At 42.5% G+C, this 10,691-nt stretch overlaps 2 long non-coding RNA genes across 2 annotated transcripts; both read right to left on the minus strand.

Moving 5' to 3' along the window:
* Positions 1–2,713: 2,713 nt before the first annotated feature.
* On the minus strand, positions 2,714–4,023 carry LOC138468533 (uncharacterized). The gene is made up of 3 exons (XR_011268309.1): positions 3,918–4,023; positions 3,651–3,780; positions 2,714–3,528 (listed from the first exon to the last, which is right to left on the minus strand). It is a non-coding gene; the product is annotated as an uncharacterized lncRNA (long non-coding RNA).
* A 4,033-nt stretch (positions 4,024–8,056) lies between these two features.
* Positions 8,057–9,615, minus strand: LOC138468535 (uncharacterized). Its single transcript, XR_011268310.1, has 3 exons — positions 9,510–9,615; positions 9,243–9,372; positions 8,057–9,120 (listed from the first exon to the last, which is right to left on the minus strand). It is a non-coding gene; the product is annotated as an uncharacterized lncRNA (long non-coding RNA).
* Between the last annotated feature and the right edge of the window lie 1,076 nt (positions 9,616–10,691).

Genomic DNA, 10,691 nt, shown 5'->3' on the forward strand with positions numbered 1-10,691 from the left:
TGAGTCTGGTTAAAACAGGATTCAGGTAGGGCAATCTTGCATGAACACAATAACAAAGACTTAGCATGTGATATGGGGCTTTTGACTACATTCCTTCGGATTGGGCCTTACTGTTCCAAGACAAATTCAGTTCAGCATGTCAAAATACAATACAACCTTGAATACATCCTGTACGTTTATACTTGCATTTTTGGGATGAGTACACCGTTGAAAGTAAAGAAACACATTTTAAAATTACTGGCATATTTTTTCTACTCATGACATCCAAATGCTAAAATTATAAATTGATGCTGGGAAAGTTTTATTTAAGCTTCACGGCTATGAAACTCACTGTACTGGGACCCAGGTTGACTTCTTCGCTGCTAAGCACACCCCAGACACTTGAGGCTTGGTATTTTTCTTCATGTGGAAAATGCGCCAACTTCTATTTGCATTACCTATGTCCATATACACTAATCATACAATATTTGAATAGCAACACAAATTTACATCTGTGTCTTTAAAGCACAAAATCAGGCATTATTGCATCTTTCCAATTCAGTTACCAGCATGTCCTTGGCATCCACCCACACGTTTCTAGATTCAATTTCTAAGGCCTTAGAAATGGTAGCAGTTTGCAGAATTCACTTCAACTGTGTTAAAACATTTTCTCGGCTGTGAATGCAATTATTCCCCACACTTTATAGTGGTGCCTTTCTTTATCATAGCAGAAAGCAAGATGTGTGATCCAACGAAAAGCATACTTTTGCGAATGGCACCTCTGTCACTCTTTCAAAAAGAGGTTTCTGTTGTCAGTTTACTCCAGGGGAATGGTCTTTCATTTTGAAGTTCTCTACAATGCCAACAGCCTAATATGGTATAAACAAGAATGATAATAAATGGTCCCTTCTATAGTTGGTGTGGAAGGTTAAAAGCGATTAAAATGGTACTTACAAGAGCCCTTTGGATTATTACACTTTCCTCATTCCTTGATTAACCATATCATTTAGCTACTGTCAATATTTCTCTGGCATCATAAATAGAGCAGAACAGCCCTGTTAAGCGTCAGACGGTAAGGGAGGTTTGCAATGCCCTGAATTTATTTTGTACAACACAGCAATCATAGATAAGCAGGTGTATGGCAGCGAGGGGTCCTCAGTACAAGGCTTGGACCACGTGCCTCCGGTAGTGGGATTGCCCCTTGCCCTTATGTAAAGTTAACCACGTTGACTGTTGCATAGATGGGACTACTAAGCAGGACACGGGGCATCCATCTTTTGTGCCCCCTTTCAACTCCATCTTGGATTAACAGGCCTCACTGCGATAGTACAGCAATGCTCAGCTTCCCTTCCACCGCAGCAACCAAGGACAGAGACACACACACACACGGCGCGCAGGCAGCTGGCTGGCCCCCACCCTTGCACTCCCCCTGCGAAGGAAAGCTCTGCGCTTCCATTCTCACGCTGAAGCTGAAGAAAGTTGCAACAATCAATATGCTACAGTTTTCTTCCTCTGAGATCACTGTTCGCCTGAGAACCGGCATGTGAACCAGGATGAGCTAAGCACTTTCTGCTCGATTCCTCCTCATAAACGTGCAAGCCACCCACCCCCATTAGAACAATTTATTGCCATCCTGACCCTGCACCCCCTGTAAGGTATTTCTTTCAAGTGCCAGACCCTCGCCTGTGCTGTGAAACCCACCCAATACACTCCTTACTAACCTTAAGCATTTTTACTACTATATATGTTTTTATTTGTACTAATGAGTTTTGAAACCTAGGAAAAGATGCGAAACACAGCCTGATTCTTCTACATGCACAATAAGGTCAAGGCCTCCAATTAAAGCCACGAATGACCCAATTGTACTGACAATAATCATTGTGTGTGACTTATGTAGAAATGTGACAAGTAGCATAAAATGTTTTAAATAATTTGTTATTTAGTGTGTAACATATTAGCTTAGGTAGGGACCACAGTGACCGGACCCTGACCTGCGTGGAGCACAAGATGTTTGACGTACGTCATCTCGTCAGCTACTCAGCCAACCAGGAGGAAGAGATGCCACTCACACCTACAGCACCACACCGCCTGGCCAATCGGGTCCATTTAGCATTTTTTGTTAGAGTTACTTTAATTAATATAAATATAAGTGTGATGTAATGAGGGACTGGAGGGTTTTTCGGGTTATTTCCTAGCTGGAGAAATAAACCATCCTTTGAACTCTTGCAGCCGGGTCTCATTGCCTCTTTCCCCGACAAGGGGTTGTGTCGGTTATTTTATTTTCTCTCACACGTAGTAAGACGGGGAAAGGCACCTACACAGGTCACAGTTCGGATGCAAGTACCTAAAGGAGGTATAAGAACGAAATGGCCCCATGTGGAGAAAAAAAAAACATGTATGTCCTTTTGCAATTTCAGCATTTGTTAACAGGCTTGAGGAGCGGATCACAATCACTAAGGGTACTATGTTACAGCAGGAAATTCAATAGGCTATGTTGGGCATCAGAAGATGTATTCAAGTGGATAAACATTTTTCACATTGGACCTCAGGACCTCTATTTTGGGGTAATAAAGAACTGATGATTGGTGCAAACCACCTTTGTGGCCTACATGTTGTAGCCCTGGGAGCCATATCAAAGGACATATCTCATAGGGAGGTCAGGTACAAGCCTTTAAAAAACTATTGCATTGTGAAAGATTTGTCACTATTTCTAAACAGAAAAATGTACCCTTGCTAATAATTATTTTCATATTATTTCTTTTTTTCTTTTTGTTTCAAATAATGAATTAATATCTCTGAGAGGTTTCCAAATTGTGGAAATCCTAAAGTATGAATCTACCGCTGTTCTTATATAACCACCCAAATAATAAAGTAGCTGTGTGTTTCAAAGGACAAACATTACGGTGGTGCTTCCAGTGTTTGAGAAATAAAATAAAAGGTAACTCATATAATTAAGGAAAAAGTGCAAGACATTCACTTTCTACCTCCGAGGACATCAAAAACATATATTTAAAGAAAACCAGAACACATAATCGGAAGTCAACAAAGTTATAATCTCAACCAAAAAATAGAACAAAATACAAATACATCCACATAATACATTTAGGAAGCAACGTTTTTTTGTAGAAAGAGATTACAATGTGCATAAGTGTTTTGACACAATAAAAAACAAACAAAAAACACAAAAAACATTGGATTAATATTCATTTCTTTACATTATAATGATTAAATCATAAAGAAGAGTGCAAATAGGACATACATGTGATATTGGTTCAGTAAATAAACGAGTATCATGGCCCAATTTCTAGGTATTGTTCAATGATAGTCCCTTTTTGCAATTGTTAGTTTCAAGCAATTAATGCTGCAGGGTCTTTGATACAAGATATCTTTTTTATCCTTGCCAACGTGAGATTTGATGGTTGGAACCGGAATGTAGGCTCCAAACGATCAGGGATATGTATGTATGGTTTGAATCTCTGTCTTCGTCACGTTTCGGCGGTTATTCTATTACGATAGGTCCGCCTTCATCAGGGCTCCTAGTTGGGGACCCTGTGGGAAGTATATGGATATCGAGTCAGAAGGGTGGATATAGAGAGGTAGTGGCCCCTAGTACTTAGGGCGCTATACAAATAAAAATATTTAGAAACTCTCGGCACCGGTGGTCGGCTTACCTGCCGGTGTTTGAGATCCCAGAGGTTCGGGTGTGGGCCACACAGGGAGGGAAATCAGGCGACAGGACCAGGCGTCTATGTGAAGAGTGAGAACTCTCAGGTAAAGTCACAGTCTCGTCTTGGTGATATCCTACATAAGGTATAAAGATGATGGAAAAGAGAGGAGCAAAAAGCTATAAATCAGGGGTCTGGCGTCCGGGTTGTGTGGTGCTAATACATAATTGCTAAATAGCTACATGTGGCAAAAGCGAGAGAAAAATGCTCTACCTGGATTAATTTGCCGAGTAGTAGAGAGGTTGCGCCGTATGGGTAAATTTTCTCCTCTGTCACCGTTATTGTGGAATGTGGTTGTTCACTTTGGGCTGGTGGCTGTTGCCTGTGTGAGAAGAAAAACACAACTAAGCACCAGGACTCGTTTGTTCGTAGGATATTAGGATAGTGGTTTAAATCCTATGCACAAAAATATATGAGACTTGACGTGGTGGCTGATAGTGCTAGTATCTAGGACCATGATAACTCCAAAGGTACGCGCTGTGTATTCGGAGGCGAAAGTGTATTAATGATACCAAGTGCACGCGAAACTAACAAAAAACACACAGTACGGCTGCCGGTCTGGGTGTTTAGAGCTCAATTACATGAGTTGAGATGCCAAATGTATGGGCTTCAAAAGGAGTATTAAGTAGGGAGCAAGCCGGTGGCATGAAGGGTTGAGGGCTGCATGCGAGGAAGAGACGTGCCTGTTGAAAAGGTCAGAAAGAGGGAGAGAAAGAAAGAGAAACCCTTTTAACGCTTACCCGCTGCAATGCTTTTTTCAGCTGCTGTAAGTCTTAGCAGGCATCCGCTGGGAAGGGGAGAGGCTGGAGGCTTGTCTCAGCCGTCTCATCTGATTCGAGGGTGTGTGTGGACTGTGGCTGCCTGCTCAGGGAAGCCGGGGCCGGGACGATCACGCGTGCGTAGAGGCCGCGTAGTCGATCGTTGTCATGGTGACTAGAGAACGAGTCACTCAGGTATGCTGGGAGAGAGTATCGATTTGCAGTGTGCCTCGGTGTGAGGAAAGTGTGGCTGTCAGCCTCATATAAAGTATTACACTGAGCCTGGAGGAAAAGGGGGAGGAATGCATAGCTCCATGCGTATGTTTAATATATAGCAACAACAAGGAGCAACAGAAACTTAGTTTGTCGCAGTTTGTCGGTGAGGGCTAATGCGCGTGAGGAGAGGCTAATTAGTGGTGGGCAGGGACGTGGAAGCGGACATATGTCACAATGGTCATATTACTGGCTGAAAGATTTCATTGAGCCCATGATGGTAAGTGTTTAATCGATGTATCCATCTAGACTCCTTCCTAAGAAGACTGTGTTGAATGTCGGGGCTCCCCTTGATTTTCTCGAGTACCCACCAAAAAAGATTGTTTGGTGTGTGGTTAGCCTCCATGTAGTGTGTAACTAGAGGTGATGTGAGATTCTTACACCTTATTCTAGATCTGTGTTCCGAGATCCGAATGCTAACTGCTCTTGTTGTTTGACCTATGTATCGTAGTCCACAGGGGCATTCGATACAGTAAATCACATTCTGGCTTTTGCAGTTTGTGAGGTCCCTCAGAAGCCATTTGCGTTGTCCAATTTGGAAACTGCTCATTTTCTTCGTAAATTGGCAGGCCACGCAGTTGCCACATGGGTGATGGCCCTGCAGTGGTCTTAATGTTCGTGTGGAATTCTTAATTGGTTGAAATTGGGAATGTACTAGATGTTCCTTAATGTTTTTTGTTCTTTTATATGCAAATCGGGGAATTGGTTCTTCCGGAAGGTTAAGGCGTGCTATGTGCCAGTGTTTACTGATAATCTTCTTTATTTGTGATGTGTGGGTTCCAAAAGTGACAACGCACGTAAGACGATCTTCCTTGGTGTCTTGGGTATCACGTTGTAACTCGAGAAGGGTTTCTCTATTCCTGTTTCGTGCCCTTTTCCTGGCTTGCTCAAGCTGTTTTTTAGGATAACCTCGTGCTTTTAGGCGGGTGGTTAGATTGTCTGCATGGTAGTTAAAGTCTTCAGGTGTTGTGCAGTTTCTGCGTATTCGCAGATACTGTCCATATGGGAGGTTGTCCTTGACATGAGTAGGGTGGTTGCTAGAGTAGTGCAACAAGGTGTTCCTGGATGTAGGTTTGCGATACAAATTACATATAAGTTTGCCATTTTTTTGTTGAATCGACAAATCCAGGAACTTAATCTCAGAAGCACTATGCTCGATAGTGAACTGAATGTCAATATTACATGTATTGAGCCAGGCCCAGAAGGACATCAGTTGGAGGGTGGTGCCAGTCCATATGAAAATCACGTCATCTATGTATCGGTACCAATGGCTAATTTGGGGCTGCCATGTGTTAATGTTGGAAAGTACAAAGTCTTGTTCGAATTTGGCCATGAATAGGATTGCTAGGCTGGGAGCAAAAGCTGCGCCCATGGCAGTACCTTTTGTCTGTAGGTACAGTAAATTGTCAAAGCTAAAAAAGTTTTTCCGTAGTGCTATTGACATAAGTTCAAGGATAAAGTTGGTGGGAGTTCGGTCAGTTGGGAGCTCGGCAGTGAGCCATGTCCGTATACATTCGATCGCTTCCTCCTGTGGTATACTTGTATACAGGGACTTGATGTCCATAGTTACCAAAAGTTGTTTGGTGGGGTCAAAATCTATGCCCTCAAAAATGGTAATAGTATGTGTAGTGTCCCTAAGATAGGTAGATGTATTTATACTAATAGGTTGTAGGAAGAAGTCAATGAATTTGCAGAGTGGTTCAAGAATGGAGCCACAGCCAGAAACTATCGGGCGGCCTGGTGGATTAATGGGATCTTTATGAATTTTTGGAAGTGCATAGAAACAAGGAGTTCTTCCTCGTGTTTTGATTAGAAATTCAGATTCTTTTTTGGTGATCCATTCGCGTTGTAAAGCGAAATTTACGGTTTCTAGGATCTCTTGACAGATTTCTTGTGTTGGGTCTTTACGAAGGATAGTGTAACTATCTGTGTCGTTAAGTAGTGCCAATACCATATCTTTGTATTGGTCAGTGGTCATAATGACCACGCCACCACCTTTATCTGAAGGTTTAATGATAATGTTTTTATTTTTCTGTAGTGACATCAAAGCTTGTTTTTCCAGTAAACTTAAGTTGTGTTTGGTCTTAGTTGTTTTGGTTTGTAATTTAGCAAAGTCATTCAGGATGCATCTTTCAAAGGTAAGGGTTTCAGTAGGTATTTGGCTATCTGAAGGCGTGAAGGAAGAGGGGTTATGTAGCCCAGAGTCTTGCTCGTCTTCCTCCGTGCCTAAGTTATGTTCATGAAAGAAAGTTCGTAGCCTTACTTTGCGTAAGAAGGTTCGAATCTCCATTTCGGAATCGTACCAGTCTGTGGGACCCGTCGGTACGAATGATAGACCCTTGTTAAGAACAGATGTTTCTGCCGTTGAAAGTGGAATATCAGCTAGGTTGAATATGGGGATTGTTTCAGAATCGGTATTGGAGTTTAGTATCTCGGTCGTCGGCGTCGTTGACGTTGGTTTCTTCCCCCCCCTTCCTCGTGGTGGGAAACCCCATTGTTGAAAACCCCACTGGGGGTTGCCAAAACCACCACCCCCTAAAAAAGGATAAAAAGATGGTGGGGGGAAGGCTGGGTTGGGCAGCGGGTGGCCCTGTGGTAGGGGTTGTCTAGGTTGGTCGTCAGAGGATGAGCCACTGCTGGAGCCGGAGAAGGTTGCTCTATTCCGGCGACCTTTCTGTGTCCGTGAGCCTATGCCTTGGGCCAGACCTGTGTTCAAATTGTTGATGTAATTATCCGAAATGTACGGGTAAACAATTTCAAGTTGAAATTCCTTAATGTCTTTCTGAAGTTTCTTAGTTTTTCTGGTGAGAGTAGCAGTTTTAAAATCCGAGAACTGCTTGTTAAGGTCAGTTAACTGGTTCTTGGCATTAGTAATGGCTATGTTGGTGATGAAGGTTGTTTCCTCTAGATCTAAATCTTTTTGAATTTGAGTAGCAATGCGTTGGGCCGTAGTAATGGTTAATACCATTAGATCTCGGCTACATTTAGTTGCCACATAACTGAAGTTTGTTACGTATTCTTTGTCATCTAGGAAGAGGCACGGAGTGTTTCTCACTATTAGTCCACTAGGGATAATGCTATTCCTTAAATATTCCCTTAAGAAGTGTGCGTGAAGTTCAGTACGGAAACACTTCTTTTTAAGACGTAGAATGTTGTCTCCTGTATTTGTGGCACCTAATGGGGGATTGTCACCTATAGGGTCAAAAAATGAGGGACCACTTATGGTGTCCTGGATCTGTTGGTCAGTAAAGCTTAATGTAGCATTTTCAGCCATACCCTGCAGGGGGATATCTCACAGGTTATTCTTGAGAGCGTGGAATATATAGGTCTGTCGTCCAGTAGTCCCGTGTGGACCAACACCAGAAATATGGTTAACTCTGGGAGAGAGTGTAAAGATTAGAGAGAGAGATGGACAAATTCAAGTTAAAGTGATTAACTAAAGTCCTATCAGGGAAAGAACCCTAAGCAACACGGTTGCCGTTAAATGATAAACAGATAGTAGGGGGAGGCCTTGTTAGAAAGGGTACTAGGCCAAAAATAGAACATCTAAACAGAAAAATGTACCCTTGCTAATAATTATTTTCATATTATTTCTTTTTTTCTTTTTGTTTCAAATAATGAATTAATATCTCTGAGAGGTTTCCAAATTGTGGAAATCCTAAAGTATGAATCTACCGCTGTTCTTATATAACCACCCAAATAATAAAGTAGCTGTGTGTTTCAAAGGACAAACATTACGGTGGTGCTTCCAGTGTTTGAGAAATAAAATAAAAGGTAACTCATATAATTAAGGAAAAAGTGCAAGACATTCACTTTCTACCTCCGAGGACATCAAAAACATATATTTAAAGAAAACCAGAACACATAATCGGAAGTCAACAAAGTTATAATCTCAACCAAAAAATAGAACAAAATACAAATACATCCACATAATACATTTAGGAAGCAACGTTTTTTTGTAGAAAGAGATTACAATGTGCATAAGTGTTTTGACACAATAAAAAACAAACAAAAAACACAAAAAACATTGGATTAATATTCATTTCTTTACATTATAATGATTAAATCATAAAGAAGAGTGCAAATAGGACATACATGTGATATTGGTTCAGTAAATAAACGAGTATCATGGCCCAATTTCTAGGTATTGTTCAATGATAGTCCCTTTTTGCAATTGTTAGTTTCAAGCAATTAATGCTGCAGGGTCTTTGATACAAGATATCTTTTTTATCCTTGCCAACGTGAGATTTGATGGTTGGAACCGGAATGTAGGCTCCAAACGATCAGGGATATGTATGTATGGTTTGAATCTCTGTCTTCGTCACGTTTCGGCGGTTATTCTATTACGATAGGTCCGCCTTCATCAGGGCTCCTAGTTGGGGACCCTGTGGGAAGTATATGGATATCGAGTCAGAAGGGTGGATATAGAGAGGTAGTGGCCCCTAGTACTTAGGGCGCTATACAAATAAAAATATTTAGAAACTCTCGGCACCGGTGGTCGGCTTACCTGCCGGTGTTTGAGATCCCAGAGGTTCGGGTGTGGGCCACACAGGGAGGGAAATCAGGCGACAGGACCAGGCGTCTATGTGAAGAGTGAGAACTCTCAGGTAAAGTCACAGTCTCGTCTTGGTGATATCCTACATAAGGTATAAAGATGATGGAAAAGAGAGGAGCAAAAAGCTATAAATCAGGGGTCTGGCGCCCGGGTTGTGTGGTGCTAATACATAATTGCTAAATAGCTACATGTGGCAAAAGCGAGAGAAAAATGCTCTACCTGGATTAATTTGCCGAGTAGTAGAGAGGTTGCGCCGTATGGGTAAATTTTCTCCTCTGTCACCGTTATTGTGGAATGTGGTTGTTCACTTTGGGCTGGTGGCTGTTGCCTGTGTGAGAAGAAAAACACAACTAAGCACCAGGACTCGTTTGTTCGTAGGATATTAGGATAGTGGTTTAAATCCTATGCACAAAAATATATGAGACTTGACGTGGTGGCTGATAGTGCTAGTATCTAGGACCATGATAACTCCAAAGGTACGCGCTGTGTATTCGGAGGCGAAAGTGTATTAATGATACCAAGTGCACGCGAAACTAACAAAAAACACACAGTACGGCTGCCGGTCTGGGTGTTTAGAGCTCAATTACATGAGTTGAGATGCCAAATGTATGGGCTTCAAAAGGAGTATTAAGTAGGGAGCAAGCCGGTGGCATGAAGGGTTGAGGGCTGCATGCGAGGAAGAGACGTGCCTGTTGAAAAGGTCAGAAAGAGGGAGAGAAAGAAAGAGAAACCCTTTTAACGCTTACCCGCTGCAATGCTTTTTTCAGCTGCTGTAAGTCTTAGCAGGCATCCGCTGGGAAGGGGAGAGGCTGGAGGCTTGTCTCAGCCGTCTCATCTGATTCGAGGGTGTGTGTGGACTGTGGCTGCCTGCTCAGGGAAGCCGGGGCCGGGACGATCACGCGTGCGTAGAGGCCGCGTAGTCGATCGTTGTCATGGTGACTAGAGAACGAGTCACTCAGGTATGCTGGGAGAGAGTATCGATTTGCAGTGTGCCTCGGTGTGAGGAAAGTGTGGCTGTCAGCCTCATATAAAGTATTACACTGAGCCTGGAGGAAAAGGGGGAGGAATGCATAGCTCCATGCGTATGTTTAATATATAGCAACAACAAGGAGCAACAGAAACTTAGTTTGTCGCAGTTTGTCGGTGAGGGCTAATGCGCGTGAGGAGAGGCTAATTAGTGGTGGGCAGGGACGTGGAAGCGGACATATGTCACAATGGTCATATTACTGGCTGAAAGATTTCATTGAGCCCATGATGGTAAGTGTTTAATCGATGTATCCATCTAGACTCCTTCCTAAGAAGACTGTGTTGAATGTCGGGGCTCCCCTTGATTTTCTCGAGTACCCACCAAAAAAGATTGTTTGGTGTGTGGTTAGCCTCCATGTAGTGTGTAACTAGAGG

This window comes from Ambystoma mexicanum, chromosome 4q, assembly GCF_040938575.1.
Source record: "Ambystoma mexicanum isolate Mex_15411 chromosome 4q, UKY_AmexF1_1, whole genome shotgun sequence".
Lineage (NCBI taxonomy): Eukaryota > Metazoa > Chordata > Amphibia > Caudata > Ambystomatidae > Ambystoma > Ambystoma mexicanum.